This window comes from Carassius gibelio, chromosome B5 (genome assembly GCF_023724105.1).
Source record: "Carassius gibelio isolate Cgi1373 ecotype wild population from Czech Republic chromosome B5, carGib1.2-hapl.c, whole genome shotgun sequence".
NCBI lineage: Eukaryota > Metazoa > Chordata > Actinopteri > Cypriniformes > Cyprinidae > Carassius > Carassius gibelio.
The window spans coordinates 42,551,348-42,573,053 of record NC_068400.1 but is presented as its reverse complement, the minus strand read 5'-3'; the positions used below and the strand labels follow the sequence as shown (position 1 = coordinate 42,573,053).

Sequence of the window (21,706 nt, the reverse complement as noted above, 5' to 3'; positions counted from 1 at the left end):
GCAAAAGTCTAAGGTCTTCAATTTAACCGAATGCTTACTCTATCGCAACAATTGCCTCACACAACAATAATTTGTCTCTGATTTCCTAATCTCACCCAAATCATCTGTCGCTCGCCATCTCTATCTCTCTGTCGTCTGAGACCTATTAGTTTCACCGCCGTGCTGCGGTCAGACGAGAGGAAGCGATCAGTGGAATAAATCACGTCTTCTCTTTGACTAGTTTTCAAATGCCTGTAATTTTCGTCTCATTTGCGACCCCCTCCCTGCTCGATTCTGAAACACTGCCATCTTTCATCTCAGATCTTCCTTTACTCAAGAAATACATCTAAGCTTTTTTCATGACTCCCATTTCAGAAAAATACCTAATTCAGTTCGCTCCTCCTAACAATGTCAATGGCGTATTCCAATGGGTCTTTTAAAACAGAATTACAAAATGATGCTAATTAGATTTCAGAAACATGGAAGCGAGATTACCACCGGAAACAAAAGCTCTCATAAATACTAGTGAACTGCTTTGTTGTGTGCAAACGTAGCATGCTAAGAGAAAAGAACAACCTCAAGTGAGTGTATCACTAAACGAGGAACTCCTTCTACAATCTGGAACTGATTTGGTCAGGTCTGAAGAAGTCTACTATGTGTGCGATGCAGTTTTGCATGTGAGACGGTTTACACATCTGTTGTCTATACAAAGATATCATTTATTGACATGCTTTTTCAACAAATTAACTTAACATAGTCACACTTTCCTTATAAAAAATACCCAAGATTGCTTGAATAACACAGATAAATACGTGATCTATTTGCTTTACACTCACTGAAATTTGTATATGTTTGCAACAGTTAAATGTAGTGGCAAGCCGTGGCGCCGCAGGACCCAAATCTTACTGAGCTGACCTTGATGTGCCTGATATAAATCTTGTTAGAATATAGCGTTTGACATTTAATTATTTCATTATGTCACAAGGCTTCGCGGTCCGGATTCGACCCCTGATATAGAGCGTATTATCATATCCTCGCTCTCCAGTTTCTCAGTGCTGTGATCTGCTTCTCCCTTATCTTGAGTCTTTCTTCTGTTTCTCACTGGAAGTACCAGAGGAGACACAGACAAGTGACTGAAGGTCATGCTCGCTCGAAGGGTGGGCGCTTTCAATCAGGTTAATGTCCTTCTCTCTCTCTTTCTCTATCTGAGACAGAAACACCAGTGTGTCTCTCATGGATTAGACAGCCAGCTGTCACACAGATGCGTACGATACATGAAAGAATCCATACTGTAATGAGAATACAGCACAAAAAGATGAGACGTATTAGAGACGGAGAAGACAGGAGGGGATGTTTAAACAGATTAGGTTTCTGAAGAGTTCACCCTTTCCTCCTGCGATTGATTAAAAGATATAGTTACATACTATAATAAAGCACAGTCACATTGAATCACTAAGGAAAAAGGGGATGCTGTCCATCTGAGTGTGTTAAAAGTTGTGCACCCATGCACATAAAATTAAGTTCTGCGAATATCTCATATCAGGTTACTTTAATCAAATGACTTGCAAACTCAATTTGGGTCATAATTAGAAGCACGACCCATCTGGGAAAGCTATGGTGTGTGTGTGTGTGTTTCTGCAGAAGTGTGGCTGTTAAAACGTTTAACCCTTCGAGGAGAGTCCCTCTGCTTAGAGTTGAACCTTTGCATCAGTCAAAAAAAAAAAAAAATGAAAGAATATCCCGATGGCTTTACTATGTGTATGGAAAAACCTAGGGCACATCGGGAATGAATGCACACTTATAAGAAAGCTAGGACATTTGAAACGGATGGTGGTTAACTGTATGAAAAATACACAGATGTGCATGCACAAGCACATGTGTGAACTCAATGTCTGCCGACACAATTTGCTTCTGCACACAGTGTTGATTTTCCAAAATAAGCTGGCCTTTAAAAAAACCTCCTTTCCATTGCTTCCTCATCTTATCCTATGTAGAAAGAGCTACAACACACACACACACACACACAAATGCCTAAGAGCACTCCAAACGGATCCAAACGGTGGTGGTTTTTTGGTGGAAAATGTGAGATTTGAAAAACACCTGCGCACTAAAACTTATCTTAACACGATCTCAATACAGAGTTAAACTATCAAAAAGTAACCTAACCTACTGAATAAAATCTAACTATTGCACCAAAAGTATTCCCTGTATGAGTTTTAAGCTTCTCAAAAACCAAAACAGGTACATACTGTAGCTTCTGAAATATTATTTTAATGCTAGCTTGATGCAAAATTCAAAACTAATCTTAAATTACTGAATCTAATCTAACAATTGCATTTACATAATAAAGATAGCTTGATACAAAGTTAATTATAACTACTACAAACTAACCTTAACCTACTGAATATAATTTTACATTGCACTTTTACACACTGCATTTACAATCTATATCTATCTAAATGTTATTTATAAATAAAGAGTTAATTAACTATTAACTATTGAACTATTTAGGCTTCTCAGATAAAGCTGCCAGCTGGATACAAAGTTAGTTTACTACTATAAACTCTAAAGATGTTTACTTTATTTACGAGCCAGTATTTCCCTCGATAAAACACTCAGTTGATCAACTTCTCGTAACAATTTTCAGCAAACTTGCCTCCAAACTTTCTGTCACTCAGAAAGCCTTTCAACACCCTCATGAATTAGACATGTGCCGTCAACCTCTCGTTTAATAGCAATACCACTCGTTCAGCTTCACTGACACACTCATCTAAGTGTAAAAGTCTTGTCTTGTGTCCCAATTTGCATATTACCCATCCTTTTTAGCATGTTCTAAATTGTAGCAAGATAAAGATGTATCTGAATGGTGCACTTGTCCAAAATTCTGTGTAAAACAGAAGACAGAATCTCATTAATGCTGTGCGGAGTTTGCATTTTATAGCAACTAACGGTCAAAACTGAGAAGATATGATGCTAAAAGTGCAAATGTTAAGTAACTAGTTTTAATAAATAAAAAATACAACCTTCATTCTTCATGCATCTATTCTGCAAAGATATTTAACAAGTGAATTTGATTACATTTACACCATATTGACAATTTCCTTTGTGCTGCACCTGGAATTAACCAGATAGTTAATTAAAAAGTTAAATGTTACTTGAATCATTTTGTAGTTACAGTACATTTTTTAATTGACTAAACGTTAAAACAATCAAAAGCATCACCTTGAATCAGTCAAAAGTGAAATCAAGAGTTTATGTTTTGCCCTATCGCCCAGTCATTTGATAGCACCATATGTGAAATGGAGTGAAACTAGCAGACAGCATCAAGATATCAGCGCATGTAAGCTCCAGTAATGATCAAAGTGTGGCAGTGAGTCCTCGGTTTCTACCGGTGTGCATTCGGAAGGTCATTAAAGTCTGTCCACACACAGAGAGCAGTGTGGAGCAGTGAAGCAGAAGTGTGTTGAACCACTGCACTTTTGCATTGACCTTTGACCCTCTGAAGACAATTATTCATGAGGTCATGATGGCCGACCTTCTCTTTAAATTAGCCAGCTGTGACGCTGACCCTCACCCTCCGTCCACTAAAAATAGAAAGAAAGGAAGAAAAAGCAGGAAAGAAGCAGTGGTTGTGACAAATATGAATATTTAGTGGCACAGTCACACAGCTAGAGTCGCGTTCATTAGAGTGGGCTTTGGCTGTGGTGTGTTTGAGCCGATAAAAGCTCGTCTGAGAAAATGCTGTGGGTTGCTTTTGTTATTTCTTAAACTATGTCCATGTGTGGGGAAAGAAGCATGTAATACCCTCCACCTGCTGCTGGGCACGGCAAGAAATTAGCAACCCGCCAACAAGGCCAGCGTGGAGACACACACACACACACACACACACACACACACACACACACACACACACACTCTATGACTAGACAGTGTGTAGGAGGAAGGCCTTTCTAAAACGGTTGAGAAAGACTAGAGAGTCTTCTGTGCTAAAATAGTTTCACTCATGCTCTGTGACCTTGGAAGAACTTGTGCAACTTTTTTGTCCAAAGATGGTCAAATATCTAATAAGTTCACTGAAGCACATAGTGTTTGGTGCGAATGTGTTTTATTCAAGCGTTAAACAGCTAGTTTAGGGTATATATATATATATATACACAGAGCACAAAATAGCTGTATATGTTTTGAGCATGTGCTAAAAACACTTTAAACAGAAAAAAAAGAAAAAAAAGTATATATATATATTTATTTTATTATTTTATTTTATATTATTTAAATATATATTTTATTAATATGTTGAAAACATGTTGGACAATATAAATATATTTAGATTTAAAATTAATTTTAGAAATATATGCAAAAAAATAAAATTATGTGAAATAAAAATATAGAAATATTTGCTATTTTATTAGCAATATATGTTTAGAAATATATATTTTTTACTATATCTAAAACAATTAGGTAAATACATCAAATTATATTTTAAAATATAGTTTTTAATCAAGCTGTATGCAGAGAGTGTTTAGTGTGTTTATAATTGATGCTGATACTTTATAAAGAACGATGTGTGTGGTATATGAGAGTGGGTAGAGATTTTGGGTCCCTTTGCTTAGTGTGTGTGTGTGTGTGTGTGTGTGTGTGTGCTGTGTTTATACAAGTAAGGCTCTGGCTTCTTTTTGAAGCCTTTTCACAACAAACCCAAGGGCTGTGTCAGATTTATCTGAAAATGTTCTCATAAAAAAGTACAAACCAAACAAATCCCATGTTAGGAGACGCCCACTGATTCAGACCTGCTCCACCAAACAAACGTTCTTGCTTTTTTGGTCTGCTGGGTATAGAATGATCTGTTCCTGTGCATCTCGAAATATATCTGCTATAAGGTGCAAAGCTAATTTTATTTAGTCACAATTTAAAATTAGTTGTCTATTAAGTGCACAATTCACAGGGATATTCTATTATTCTAACGGACCTTTCTCACAATGGCTGTAATTATATTGTGCTGTATAACGCAAAGAGAAGGAAAGCGACAGATGGTGACTTTGTACGGTGCATGGAAAACAACATTAAGTCATTCGGTTTCTTTTCAATTGTTTAAAAAATCAGCTGGTCTTGCTTTCGCCATTACTTCAGCTCTGCTGTAAAACAATCTGCTCTCATTTTTTCATTCGAATGAATAGTAATCTCTTAATGCTGCTTCAGTTTTCAACAGCAAGTGTTTGTGAGCCCATGCGGATGAGGAAGAAGAACGTGCAAGTTACTGATATCTCAGCTGTAACAGAAAAATGCACATATCCTTTCACAAATAAGTGCATTCTGACATGCTTTATTGACCGTTGGCTCACTTTGTGCACATGCATGCTCCGAGGTGAGATGAGCAAAGGGTATAATGAGGAAATACTACGGTAATCCAGCTGATTACTGCAGTCTCTAATGCATCCCAATACACCTTTTCACACTGTATAAAACATTGCATCATCAAAGAACATCATTGGATCTAATTAGGACGTGATGACATCAAGCCTCTGGGAGAAGCCTCACATGCTGGCTCTAATTGCAGTAATTCACACATATGGCTTGTGCTCTACAATGAATCAATGTTACTATTTAAACATCAGGTAAATAGTTTGATGGCAGTCTGTCAGCGTGAATTAGCTAATGCATTCAGCGAATGTTAATTTAAAGTAAACCAGCTGCCAGTTGTTTATCGTTAAAATAAATGAGGTACATGCGATCTTAAGGGTTAATTGCGATGCATCTTGATTCGAAACGTTCATGCAGGTACGCAGCTGGAATTGTCCAAAAAAAGACCATAAAACAAGCAGAGTGAATCATTCATGTGCATGAACGAATGACAGGCTGACAGTGATGGTGATTACATTTGTCATGATGTGCAAATTCACATTTTAATGATACGTCCTTAAAGAGTTTTTGCATTGTTTTAAAATGTGATTTTACTTGCACACAAAAACTACATAAATAATATTCTAAATGAATGATCTTGCAAATTAACCCTACATGTATTGCTAAAAATCCCTGTATTTAAAACAAAAAATGCATCATATTTGATAAAATATTACATAACTAAATATTACCAAATATTTATATAAAACAAAAATCTATCTCTATCTATCTCTTTTGATTTTAGTGTGAAATATGACTTGAATTTTTTTTTGTGGGCTTCTCCCTGACAAATGTAAGAGGTTTCTTTGCGTGTTCACACACACAGATAAATCCCCCCCCCCCCCCACACACACCCGCACACACACACACACACACACACACACACACAATATAAGAGTACAGCTGAAGATATGATATCCAGGGAGTGACAAGGAGCGGACATGAAAGAGAGACAGACTACTAGAGTCAGGAAAAACCGAGTTAGGGCAGACGGATGACAAAATAAATAAATAAAAATACAGCAGAAACAGAACAAGAACAGAGAAAAGGTGAGAGACAGAGGGTGAGGGGAAGGCAAGAGATACAAGAGACGCAGAAATATGTATTGCATTGAAAGAGACAGAGAAAGAGAGAGAGAGAGAGAGAGAGAGAGAGAGAGAGGGATGTAAACAGTGCACAGAAAGAAGGGAAAAGTCTACAGAGGGAGAGGAAGTTCTCTGCGGACACAGATGAGGTCATATTTATTAAAAACACCCTTACTAATATAAACGGGCAGACCAGAGTGTGCAGAGACGGGGACAATATGCACATGCAAAGCATGTGTGTGTGTGACTGTGTTTCCTTGTGTGTGTGTGTCAAAGTTTGTTTAGTAGGACATGTTTGGCCCTGCTATAACTCAACAAGAACACTGCAGAGAGAACAGACCAAAAGAAAGACAGACAGACAGAAAAATAGAGGTTACTCAGGGCCATGGAGGTGGTTGGGAGCTTGGATGGATTAGAGGCACATCTGTCAAAAACTAAAAGAAACAGAGAGCAACTCACATACTGCAGTCTCACTGCCAAATGCACATTTCACTGCTGTGATTAAGGATGTCAGAAGTACTATAACGGTTCTTCAGCACCAAGGCCATACTAAAAAAAACAAGACATCATATTTTGTGCAATATATCTGTAGCACCACGTACATATTTCAAACATTCACTTGCATGCATGCTCCGGGAAAACACTCGACCCATATCACACACACACACACACGCACACACGCGCACACACACACACACACACACACACACACACACACACACACACACACACACAACATATATTAAATGACCCATAGCAGATCTTTACAGCTGGAGCTGGGGATATATAAAGTATGGAATATTTACTGTAAAAAGCATTAATTTAATTTTGTTCAAACTTTGAAAGGCCAATATTTTACAAAATGTTATTCAGGGGCAACAAAAACAATATACTGCACAATATTTTAAGACCGTACAATTCATTTTGTTTCCACATTTAGCAATATATTTCAGCCTTTCAAGGTTTAAACAAAGTAAATCTTCAATTTGAGAAATGTATTTCCATAATTAACTCAAAATGTAAGATAATACATAAAAATGCTGATGATACTTTGTCTGAAAGCTGAATAATAAGATAAAGCATTTAAAAAATATGAGAAAATATAAATCAAATAACTAAAACATACAGTATCAATGAAAATATTTTTTAACATCTGTATTAGTAATATATTTGGGCTGTTTAATGTCGTATAATGTGATATTGGAACATAATATGATGTATTTAATGAAGTGAAATTACTCATTTGCATACAACAAATGAATCAAATATATTTCATTAACAATGTGCTTGATGTAGACTTTTCTGAAGCGTGCAAATCTCCATGCAAAGAGTATTTTCTCTAGGGCTGAAACTCTATCTCTCTGGTAATGGATCTCTAATAGTTAAAGAGCTGAGAAGGAGAAAGCAGAGGCCCGATTCGGTTTTACTCAGCGGATACCATGCAGACGCTCTCGAACCGTCTCCGGCCTCCGTCTAAATTCATTTAGAACCACTTTCGGTCAACGGGCAGTTGATAAACTATGTTGCTAAGTTTAAAAGCCTCTATTAAAATCCACCACAGACCCAGAGCCAATCAGTGACTGTGAAATCTCTCAGTGCAGCTAGCTCACGTCTCGCTTCTCGCACATCTTTAGATCGAGGGTGCGAAGAGATTCGGTTACAGGCGAGTCGGCACTTTCAAATGAGAATATGTTTTCTGTTAAGAGGTGGAATGAAAATAAAATTTCAGACAGGCCCAAAGACACAAAGAGAGATGAGAGAGAAGGGAAAGATTGGAAAGAGGACGCCACCGGGCTGGTCTGGGGTCAGTGACTTGAAGTGAACAACAGAGAAATGGAAAAAGCAGCAGAAAGGTGGAGAGCACTTCAGGTCTCCTCCAGAGAGGACGCAGCATCCTTGATTAAACTAGAAACACACACACACACACACACACACACAAGCTCTGAGTCAAACAACACACTGACACCAATCCAAATGAGTCCTTCTCCAAACTCAGTCTGTGTTTTATCATTGCAGGAACTCTGGAAATGCTCAATTCTGATTGGTTGTGGTCAAATATCCTACCTGTATACTCTATATTTACCTGCAAACTTCACATTTGTCAAAATTGTCCCAGGTTACCAATTTCCTACACTGAAAAAAGCGCAGAATCAATTTTGACAATTAGTAAATTTAGTACGATTAATTGCATCCAAAATAAAAGTTTTTGTTTACATAATAAATCTGAGTGTACTGTATATATATATATTTTTTTATATATGTATTTATATATATATATATATATATATATTTACACACGTATATGCCTATAATAAATTATACTTATATTTAAACAATATTTGATATATATTATATGAATATACATATAAATACATGTCAATATTTATGAAATATATATTGTATATTTATATATATATAGGATGCGATTAATCGAGATTCATCATTTGACAGCAATAATTTTGAATTCAAATATTATAAATGATATCACAATCAGCAGCCATTATAAAAAAAAAAAATATATAATTTAAAACAACATAACACAAGTAACTCAATGTAATATCTATGTTAGATTGAATACTTCAATTCAGCAAGGACACATTCAATTGATCAGAAATGACAGGAAATACATTTATGTTACAAAAATATGTCTGTTTTATAGAAATGGTTTCAGCAAAAAAAAAAAGAAAAAAAGAAAGAAAATCAATGCACATCATATATGTGCTAAACACAGCAGTGTAAGCCATACCTGAGTCTTTAACCATGACAGCCCTGAGCACAGCTTAACCACAGGCACAATACTGCGAGGGGAAGCCCACTAACACAACAACACAAGCTCAACAGCCATGAGACTCACTCTGTCAGACTGCAAGTGTTTTAATGGTAAGCCTGCGTTATTAATTAAATAAAAGCTCCCGGAGGGAGAGGAGGGTGTGCGTGGATTGTGTGAATTTAATCGGCACACATTCATTAACGGCATCAGAAGACTGGATGAGCAGACAGAGAGAGAGAGAGAGAGAGAGAGAGAGAGAGAGAGAACGAGTGGGGTAATGTCACATGTTCATATTTAAGCGTGTTGCATGATGCAATGCAACCAAACTAGATCATATTAAAATGAAGTGAGTGGGGAAAGAAAACTAGACCTTATTATAATAAATGATACAGTCTACACTGCAAGCAAGCTAAGCATTGCAGCAAAACCAGACCGCATCCATTATAATAAAAGCAGTCTATACGGCATCTGAGGGGTGATTAAATTAAAACCAAATTACTAAGAAACTAGAATCAATTCTTCTTAATTTTAAAAGCCAGTACATTTCAGCATCACAACATTGTAATGTACAATAAAAGAAAAGAAGAATGCCTATAAACAATATTTATTAAAGAAGAGTACATTAGCAAAAAACAGATAACTTTTTAAATAATGTTTTTTCATTGTGCATTCAAATTAATCTCAATCAAATTGCAGTTGTTTTTCTGTTAGTTTTTTTTTTTTGATTAGGTTAAAAATAAAGTAAAAATGCAGATAACTAACACAATAAAACACAATAAAACATCATAACAATAAAAAATATTTTCATGAGTTATCTGTTTTTGCATATAAACTCTTATATATATATATATAGTTATTATTACAAATAATTAAAATGAAATGGCAAGCAGCATATTGGATGAAACATGAAATTTTAAAATGACTAACTGAAATAGTATTTTCTTGTAAACGTATTCTAATCTCTTATTAATAATGTTTTATTTACAACATCGAAACATATTTTTGGTATTCTGTGGAAGAACCCTAGTTTTGACAATGTACTGAAAACATGCAGGGCTTACATTTTCTAAAACTGTCTCTCTGGAGAAACGTCTTGTCTCTTTGACCAACGTCTGAGAAAACAGCCTAGTTCAAACAGTAATGCCCCCAAAACCATCTCCTTTAAATTAACCAATTAACTAATGAACGATTTTACAGCAACTGCCATTGAGATGAATGGGAATGCTAATGGATAGCTCTCTCCAGGAATTACAGATGTTCTTGGCACCGCTCACAGTGTATATTATATTGCTCTCATTATGTTTAGCAGAAGAACCTGAAGCATAAACACGCTTTTGTGATGTAGCGATGGCAGTGATGCAGTTCTGCTGCTTTGTGTCGCTCGTTCACAGCGTGGATGGTGTGTTTGTGGGATCCAGGGAAAAGAGAAAGGGCAGAAAGGTGTCCGTGGGACCAGGTCTGTTTCTCCCACCCGTCTTTCTTCATTATCCATCAACCTCTTTTAAAGGGATGCTTTATTGATTTTCTCATGCGTGGTGGAGCCACGGCTTACAGGGGGCTTTCTCCGTCTCTCTTTGCCTTTCTGAAGCTCTTTCTCAAGCACGCAGAGCTGCTATACAATCATAATAAAAAGAGGTTTTCTCTCTACGGCTGCCGTTTTTTTTTTTCTTGTGAGAAGGAACTTTGCTTAATAGGCGCAAAAAATAAGCTCCTAGATAAACTGTTCCATGTGTGCTGGAGAGGTGAGAGAGAGCAAGGCAAAGGAAAAGAGCGAAGGCAGCACGTGGAAAGGGTCTATTACAAACACACAGGAGCACTCCGCATGAGGATCCAGGAGAAAAACAGACTCACTGGAGGGAAAAGAGATGGAGAGAGGAGCAGAAAGAGAAGGAGTGACTGAGGAGATTGATGCTGTATTTACTGTCTGCTGGTTCACCGTTATCTCTGTTTCTCAGGTCCAGCGTTTATGGAGCTCCCATACTTTGCTCTTTTATCTTCCTCTCTCTCTTGCCTCTTCTGGAAAGAAATTCTCTCTCTTTCTCAATTTCCATTTAAAGTACTTTACATACTATATTGCCAAAGCATCAATTTGAAAAAGAGGGAGAAAAAAAAGAATATTATAATAAAATATTAGAGAATTTAAATAAATATTAGAGAAAAGCAAAATAAAACACTGAAAAATTAAATTAAAATAATTTAAATAAATAAAAGAAAAACTAAGTGAACATCATATGAAAAGTTCACTTAAAAATATAAATTCTGATACAAATAAAATAATATTTATTGTTAAATACATAAATAAAATATATTTAAAAAATACAATACAATTTAAAATGCTTTACATACTTTACATCTTGCCAAAGCATGAATATGAAAAAGATGGAGTAAAAAATATTAATAAAATAAAACATACAAATATTAAAATAAATATCAGAGAAAAGGCAAATAAAACACTGAAAAATGTAAAAAAAAAAAAATACATTAAAATTTTAAATGCATCAGTATGAAAAAGAGGTAGACAAATTAGAATAATAAAATAGAACATAAAAAAGTAATTTACATACTATCTTGCCAAAGCATGAATATGAAAAAGAAAAAAATATATAATAATAATAAAATTAAATATTTAGAAAAAAATAATAAAATATTAAATTAATAAATAAACAATTCAAAGATAAAATAAAAATAAATAAAGAAAGACTGAATGTAATCATTATAGGAACAGGTCACACACACAAAAAAGAAAATTCTCTCATTATTTCCAAACACAACATATGACTTCATGAGGAACATCCTGGCCACTCTTTTCCACACAGTGACTGTGAATAAGGACTGGGGCTGTCAATCTCCAAAATTACAAAAAGCACCATAAAAGAAACCCGTTCCATGGAAGAATAAAGTCATACAGGTTTGGAACAACATGAGGATGAATAAATAATGACCGATTTTATTCATTTCTGGCTGAACTATTGCTTTAAGAGTCCTCCACTGCACAGACAACTTAAATATGATGATCGAAGTGGTTTCTGAGGGAGTGCTGCTGAAATATGAATTTTGCAGATGCATAACTATCCTCCCCCTGCAGCATTTGCATTTGAACTCTCTCTTTGTTGCCATTTTCTATCAGCACTAGTCTCTCTCTTCTGAGCGACAGAGCAACAGGAGGTGTGCAGTGTGTAGCGAACCAGGGTTAAAGGTCATGAGGGAGGGGGAGGGGCTAAGTGTTTTTGCACACACCGCCTCACAAGGGTCTAATGCTCCAACAGCCTTGCTATTATTTTTCATTGATTACAATTTATTTGAAAAGGGACCATGCATTTCATGCATAGCTCCAAATTTAGCTAGTTTTCATGCTACATAGAAGCAAAAAAAAGAAAACACACACAGTAGCCTACAGTAAAAAAATAGACATACATGCACATCCTATCAGAGCCAGGATAAAGCAATAAAAATAACGTCTTGTTAAACCACAACCGTGTCAATGTTTACAGAGTTGAACAGATTTTACATAATATTTTTGATTTAATTTAAAAAGATCAATAGATGTGCACATCCATATGTAATAGCTTTCACAGAGAAAGATGATAACGAGTGTCGAACACAATCACTAGTAGATGATAATCTTGTAGATCATACAAAGCAAAAATGCACAAAATCAGAAAGTGCAGTAGGGCACAAATACCATACACAAAAAAAGTCTAAAATGATCAAAACTCAGAAAATAATATTTATCCGAACCCTTACAGTGGTGATGTTGGTTATGCTTTTTGTCCAGAATTTTTAAAGTCGGAAAAAGAAAAAGGATTGTAGCATGCATGAAAGTCTGGGCTACATCAGTGGGAAGACATTGCCTAATTTGTCTGACGTTTATCAATTTATAAACCTCAGCATTTTCTTTACATGCTTTTATTTAAACTAAGATTTGGATCCAGCGTTAAAGCAAGATAATTCATCTCTCTAGCTATATTCTGTATCTTTTCATCGTTTATAAAAAATGTCTGCTTTGGAAGAACAATTGTTCCTCCATCTGGTGGGTCTTGCACATCTGCAGAGATATGCACAGAAACCTGCCGTGCACCAGGAGGCAGCGGTCTTGGGGTTTTTGGTGGACGTTCCTCCCGAGGGAAGATGGAGGGTTAAGGGACGGGGGCCGAGTCCAGATGTGAAGCCGTTTCTCTGACTGTGTTTCTGCCCTGACGGCAACACAGCGAATTTTATTGTGTGTGTGAAAGCTGGAGCACTTGAGTGTTAGTTCCTCTGGTGTTTCCTGCTGCTAACAGCTCAATATGTAAGTCACAAGGGAAGGCATTGTGTTAAAAGGCGAAAAAATGCCAAAATGAGTTAGCATGGCATTTTTCGAAAGAAAGGGTCACTTGCCCAAAACATTATTACATTTTTTTGTGATGCAACATGCATCGTTTGTGTGTGTGGCTGAAGATTACAATTGCTAAGACTTTGTTGCTTTGTTGATACCTTGATATATCTAAATGCTTGACCACAAAAACTCCGTACCCCACTTCCACTACATACCCTGATATATCACTGAATGACATTAGGGTGACTAAATAATATATATTTTTGGGAAACTATTCCTTTAAAAAGTAATGCACGTCAACAAGGCACATTCGTATCCGTATCCATTAAAGCTACACAATAAAAAATCTAACGTTAAAGCGACTCAAACTCAGAGATGGGGTTTGTGTGGAGCAGCATTTACTGCAAATCGAGCCGCTCGTGTTAGACACAGAGCTGCATTACAGTCTGAAACACACAGCGCATACAGAATATTCCATAATCACAGCCTCCACTTTGATAATCACACTAATTGGTGGTTTTGATTGGTTTTATATTGATTAATCATGCAGCTCGAACATCCGTATAGCACAAATGGTGTGGGACGGGTTAGACACTTACGTTTAATCCTCAGGCTTACAGGTTTGTTCAAATCCTAGAACTGCTCATAATACAAACCGTAAAGCTTGAACACGTTTATCACTGCAGATGGGCTTTAAACATGGGGATATTCACAATACAGCCTGAGCTGAAATCAGCACCAAACACTACCTCAAATTGGCCTGAGATTTCACCATTCCAACTCCATTGTGTGCAACAATACACTTAAGCAAATACATTTGGCTTTTGGGGAGAAAAAACACCCATTAATTCCAGGCAAAGGGGGACATGAAGCACACAAACCAGATGTGAGCTCAGTAAACAACCTGAGTTTGAGATGCATTAGGGCAAACATCTGCTAGGAAGGAGAGCGATGGATGGGAAAGAGCAGCGAGGGAAGAGAAAGGCTGCACTTGCGATTGTGATTGCATTTCTAAATAACATTTCTGTAAACACAATTTCCAAAAGGACATTTGGAAATGGCTCGCACAAAAGGAAATAATTGACCGGCTCTTTTAATGCAATCCATTTCCTACCTGTTGCTGCCAAGCTTTGAATTGAGAAAAACAAAAATCTGACCCTAATTTTAGGAAAGGCTAGAAGAAAAGCCATGCAAAAGCAAATGCATATTTTTCACTCCTACATATACAACAAATGCACAGCTTGGACAAATCACTGGCAGAGCCTGCAGGGAAGGATACTAAAATAGCAGATGGTCGATACTGGTCATTTGCTAACAAACGAGAGGGCCTACGCTCTCCACCTTTCTCCTCTGCGAGGCCTTCATACACGGCTCGTAAAAGACACGCAAAACTGGCCTGATGGATCCATCTCAGGACCAGGAAAACAAGCCCCAGGGCGGAGGAAGCTAAAGGGACATGAGGGAACGGCATTTGTGGCCTAATGAGCTACACTGAATGCATTTTAAAGGGACAGTTGATGAAAAATGTAAATTCTATCATCATTTACTCATTTAAGGTCAATGTGATATGCATCTCGATGTATAACCAACGATGTGATATATTAAAGATACATATGAAGCAGCTACCCATGCAATGCAATACAGTTCACCCCTATAAGGATGCAGTGTGATCCGATTTCGATTCGACACAATGCGATTCAATGAAATACAAGGCAATGGAAAAAACTATGCAATTATGCTAAGCAATTGAATTTGGCCCAGATAGTTTGCATTTATTTCTTTGGCTTAGACAAAAGGCAAACCATATATTATCTTAAGTAGCTTCATTTATTATATATAGATGAATAGTTTTTTTTTTTTTACCAATGCAAATATGTATCTTGATACAAATGTCAACTTGTATCCAATGCAAACTTTTATAAATCGTTAACTTGAATGCCGATGCGAATCAGTGAATCTTACGGCAGTTTTGTTAACTAAAACTAAAACTATTGAAAACTGTTTTCAGTAATTGAAATGATAAAGTTGAATAAAAATTAAAAAAAGTATAAATATTGGATGAAAAATTTTGCATTGGCTATTAACTGAAATAAAATAAGTTGAAGTCACTAAAACGAAAAGTCTGAAAGAATACATACAAATTAAAGACTTATAAACACTTAAATTATAAAAATTTATAAATACTGAAGCATTAATATGACATTTTGTCTCGGCAGCTAACTGACATTAAATAACAGATTTAGAAATACTTCTCAAATAATAAAAATGAATACAGCACAAAACAAAATTACTAAAATTAAAATTAAAAACTTAAAAAGTAAGCATTTTTGCCAGAACTATCCCTTTAAATTAGAGCCTGACCGATATATCGGCCGGCTGATATTATCGGCAGATATTTGCATATTGCATTTAAAACGGTATCTGCGTTTATAACGTCCGATGAAACATGAGAAACAGAGTCTCATGCTTCACTCAAGTTATGAGTGTTGCATAGTTTGCCCACCAGAGGGAGCTCTGCAACTCCCCACAACAGTTGACAACAGCGCCAGAAATCCAGTATAGAAGAAAGCGATCAGACAAGCCATGGAGATGTAAGCCGTTTCTCAATAAGCGTACTTGTCTGTACTTGTGTTCTTGTGGACTTGTGAAACGTCATCATCGCTGCCCAAGTACTGTTCCAATTGAAAGTTCACATCTAGCCAAGTCCAGTTCAAATCCCCGGATGTGTTCTTGATCCGCCCCTTTTACCGAGGATGCATGGAGAGGTGATTTGTGCAGACTTGATACGGGTCATAACCCAGAATTCAGTTCGAACCAGGTTCACATCAATGGCAGAGGAGAACTGTAATACATTTCAAAATACTATTGTTGTTTTATCACGAAATGATAATGATAGCCCACATACATAGAACAGGCAGATATTTTGCTATTGAATGTTGTGTAAGTGCAGTTTATAGGAAATGGGTCTAATATCCAGTTTATTTTCAAAATCAAAATATCGGCTTATAAATCGACTCTTTTCGAGTTAATATCGGCATCGGCCGCCAAAAATCCACATCGGTCGGGCTCTACTTTAAATGTGTCCATCTTTCAAAACTAGTTTTTTTTTTAATCCTGTATCACTTTCACAGTTCTGTGCCAACGTGTTTCTCCACTTCTGGCCCACAGCAGTGTGCGCACACACACACACACACACACACACACACACACACGCATACATACACGCAAGCAGCATCACATCATTCCAGTGTGTAAACACACTGGGGGATGGTGGAAAAAAGCACTACCCTTAACACAAATGCACACAAGCTTCCCTTCCATCCACACACACATGCTCTCTCTTCTTTATTGGCAACATTGCTCTTAAAACACTCTTCTCCATCCCCTTATCTAAACATCACCCATGTCCATCCCCAGCCCCTGCTGTTTTCACTCATCCGTCTCAGCAGACGAGCCGTCCACTCCAGATCACAGACTCACCTTGACTAGACGAACTCCTTCTACTTTTACACATCTCTCCTGAGACCCGCACACTCTTGGAGTAGCATTGTGCTCATTACTACTACAGGTGGAAGTCAGGAAACAGAGAGACTAACTAGAGGAAGAGAGTAATGAGGGTTCTAGTTAAAGAGGTCACCGTCGATGCACACAGCAGAGAAAGAAGGACAAACAACCCTTGTATGGGCTTGATTAGGGAACAACTTCACAATAAGCCAGTAGCCGTGAGGTTTTACTCGCGCTCGCCAATGATTTCCATTCATTCGGCGTAGACGCCATTCAGGGACACGTCATGTTGGTTTGATGCATGCATTAATTGTGTGACCCTGTCCGCAAACCACACGATCACAACAAGACCCAAGGCCAGAACATTTGCTTCGTGATGTCAGGGATGCAATACAATAATTCATTCATGTGATCTGAGCTCCTGCAGGGGTTTTGAATTCTGTACATGTATTTCAGATTGCTCTGCGCACCTTGTTAACATTATAGTGCATTTTTGAACTGGGAAATATGAGCGCAGTTCCAATGATCCAATTAATATGGATGGTTAATACCAGACATTTTAACATGACTGTATCTTTACAACTGCATAGAAGTTCAAATTGTAGCTTGGAGCTAGTCAAACAGTGCTTAAGCTCAAGGACAGCCCTTATTTTGGAATAAGACAGTATAAAAGTTAACATATGCAGTTGAAAAGGCATTATTTCTGCTAGATTTGAGCCTTCAATTCTTACATTTGAGTGAGTTTTTATCCAGTTTCTTTGAGGTGGATCAAACAAGTTAATGTAGATGTTACCCCACAAAAAACTAGAGCCTTGATTTCAAGAGTTGGTTTTCAACATTTCAGCTTAAACAACTAGCAACAGCTTTGAGAATCCCTCGTGGAAATGTACTAAACCTTGTATGGGAATCTCTCTCTATCTGTGTGTGTGATTGAGTTTTAGATACTATTGACTAAGGAAGGATGTGAGTCCATTGTGGCACAACAATGAGAAGATCTTCCCTCCAGGAGCCCAATTTGACTCTCAATGGGTTTGAGGAACATCTGGGCTGAAGGGGTGACAGTGTTTGGGCTCCAGCAAGCTATTCCCTGCCAATTGGATATAATGCAGGAACGCTGTCCAGGACAGGCTGGAAACAAACATGAATGGAGCACAATTATACAGTTACCACTCTCTTCTCCCTCCACTGTTCATTAACAGACAATGACGAGAGCGTATGACAGCCCCACGTCACAATAATAAAGAGCTTTGTTAGCGGCTTCCAGTCTCTTCTATGCTTACAGACATTATAATGGACAATCGATTGTTCTCCGATGTGATGATACATACTGGCCTTACTATTTCACATACACATGCTTTAAAATCCCATTCACATACACTGATCGGTTAGGCTGCTTTTCAAACTGTTTGTGTTCACTTAAAACATAACTGTGAAAACTCAGCAAGATGGACATTTCGACATACGAAGTGCAAAGTACCCTATATTTTTCGGTGTTGAATCGTGCACACCGAAAACGCTTGGGAAACCACAGCTTGGTGTGTTTTTAACTCGTTTTTTTGTATCATGCAAAAAAACGGCATGGAGACTGTATACGACGTTACATGATTCGACTGATTTGGATGTTAACAAGAAAGGGTGACAGTGCACTGCATTACAGGAACATTCATGTTTTCACAATTATCTTTGAAAGGAAGGGGTGTTTCGGGTGTTTACTTTGCATATATGAAGGATTGGCTGTGCATACAGTATATTTACAATATTTGATCGCACAAATTGACCCGAGTAATAATTTACTCGCAACCAGTCCAAACCTCAACAAATGATTGGTCCATGCAATAGCAATGAATGGTAAACGAATGCATCAGGAATCTAAAAGAACACCAAAAAGTATGACAGAAGTAGTCCTTTCAAAGTCCTCTGAACAAAACAATAGCTTTATCTGACCAACAGGCCAAATTATACGTTTTTTCTTTTTAAAGTTCATCCTGGTGCTCAAGTATACACAAGAAAGCTGATCTAGGTCTGATTCTCCACTTTGCTGTGAATAGATCAATAGAGTGGAAGAACTTAATTTCTTACAAAACAGCTACTGTAAATCTTAAGAATACTTAAAATGTTAAGATTTGACATTTTTAGTCACTATTTATTGTCAATGCATGGAAACCAGTGATCAGGACACTAACAGTGGAAAGTGCTGGGAACATGAAGGTGAGAAAATAAACACATTGCTTTTTATTCTTAGGTTAACTGTCCCTTTGACCATTTCTCTGTCCGAATGATCGCCCAGCCTATAAACAGCAGTGTCCACTCCATGCTGTAATTACTGTAATCTGCAGAATGCAGTGCGCACTTACTTTATTATACACGACCTGAAGAAAGAAGGGAAATGAGGAAAACGCGCTCTGCTCGTCAGCACAAACACATCTGTTATAGTCAATCTCCAGCATGACCGTGTGATTTTCAACATCACCACAACATCATCAGTGTCACTATATAAACATTCATTTCCAGGCAATATTCTCAGATATAATCGATGTATTGTCTTGTAAACGTGGCAGGAAAAAAGAAAAAGTGCTAATGTCGTGCCTCAAATATATAAATCACACAATAAACCATCAGCTTTTATTCCTTCACTCAATCTAGAGACACTTGAAGTGTTTTATTTGTTTGCACGTCGAGATGTGTGTGCAATTAAAACCTCACTGCGTTTGGGCAAACTTATATTCGTCAAAAACAACACAAAACTGTCAGTAATGCCAATCCTCTTTTGTAAGGATTTTAAACTCATCTAAACAACACGGCAACAGTTGGAGCTCCGACTTAATGACGCTATCAAATATCCTTTCAGCCCCCAACGCTATTATTTTTAAAACGCACAAATTAGGTTACGTTGTGACGTCAGTTCATAAACAGACTTAAACACTGCAATAACAGAACACCGCGATAATTCAGTTGCATTATTAGTATTGCATGCGTCAAACTTACCTCTGGCGACTCTCGGCGGTCAGCGCGTCCAAAAACGCACGCAAACGCACACAGCTAGTGGTCTTACAAGAGCACCGTTTCAAAACGAGTCCAACAAATCCCACATTTTCCAAAGAAAGACTAAGCTCCTTGTGTTTCCCGCATGCTTTTCTCTCCTGACGCGTAGGAGAGCGAGCGAGCGGCGCGATGGTCGGTGTAGGTTTACGCAGCGGAGCTCTCTCCGTTCACTCCCTTTGTAGTAGTGCTAAGAGAGAGAGTGCATTAAACCCGTCCACATCCACTTCTTCAAAGCGGTTCCCCTCCGTGACAGCAACTTGAACCCTTCGCCCTGTTAAAGAGAAGCTCAGAGAGAAAGACAAAGGTGCTCCGCGCAGCTCCAGCTCGCCACACACACTGCGCCGGAGATACACTGCCTCCTGACGGGAATCTGTGAAGCGATGAGGCGATCAGTGGCTCACAAGAGCTGCACAAACACAGGTCTCCGCCCCAAACTCCCCTGTCCTGCACGGGACACCAGGATATCATCATCACAATCAGACGAAGCATTGCTCATTCTCTAATGCACTTCTGTGCTGTAGCCTACTACATTATTGTAATGACTTTACAGTATTATAGTGTGCATACACATTAGAGTCGGCTGATGCATGTACAATAAATGCAAAGAGAGAGATATAGATACATTTTTTTAAAAGTGAAAAATAATGTCAAAATGCTAGTGTAAAAAGTTTGGTTAATTGGTTACTGTTACATTACTGTTAGATTATAGCCTGCATTAAATGATATTTAATATAATGCATTTAATTTAAAAATACTTTAATACTTAATCAAATCCATAATATCTTCAATAAGTGATATTGTGTGTTTGCATCACATGATAGTGATAGCCTACATAACATTTTTGTTTATTTTGTTGTTGGTTGAAATACCAAACAAATTGTTAATGAACAACAAAAATGAATAAAAGGTTTTAGAAAATGTCATATACTAAAACACACAGGCAGTAAAATGCTGACAGATGGGATAGATAATAAGAATAGTACAAATAATATTATATTTAAATTATTTATTTTCATTTTCACTATCAGTTATAATAAATGCAGAACAAATGGTTTAAGAAACATGAAGTTATGAATTGAAATTTACAGGCACTAAATGCGTAACAGATAGATAGATAGACAGACAGATAGACAGATAGACAGACAGACAGACAGATAGACAGATAGATAGATAGAGAGAGAGAAAGAGAGAGAGAGAGAGAGAGAGATGTGTGTCTGAGGTCATGATTAAAGCAGCAGATAATCCTGTATTTATTCTGATTTCAGTAGATTCGATGGATTACGTCCGTCTCTGTATTTTAACACTTGAGTGGATCTCTCCGTCTGCATCCTCCGTTTAAAACACTCTATCACATAACACACACTGTTCAGAGATAAGCATCGCGTCATTGCCAAAGCCGAAGGATTACCCCAAACTAAAAGATTAAAAGTGTATCTTAACCTTTATGTGGCATCTCCATTCTTCATATTTCTTTAGAAAAGCACATAACCTGCTATCCTTTGTTTTAAAGTGCACTGGTGGTGCTTATGGATTAGTCAAGGGACTGCAGCTGATCTGAATGAGGAGAACATTTAGAGCAACTTTAGCTGAGAAGATGAAGTCTTTCATACCTCT

General features: G+C 37.3%; 1 protein-coding gene across 1 annotated transcript in view; it reads right to left on the bottom strand.

The window, feature by feature from the left end:
* The window catches only part of LOC127958294 (semaphorin-4C), a 55,821-nt gene extending 35,293 nt beyond the window's left edge, over positions 1–20,528 (bottom strand). The window contains exon 1 of the mRNA XM_052557100.1: positions 20,036–20,528. The gene's annotated coding sequence lies outside the window, so the exon portion shown is untranslated. The remainder of the gene's footprint in view (positions 1–20,035) is intronic.
* Positions 20,529–21,706: the final 1,178 nt, after the last annotated feature.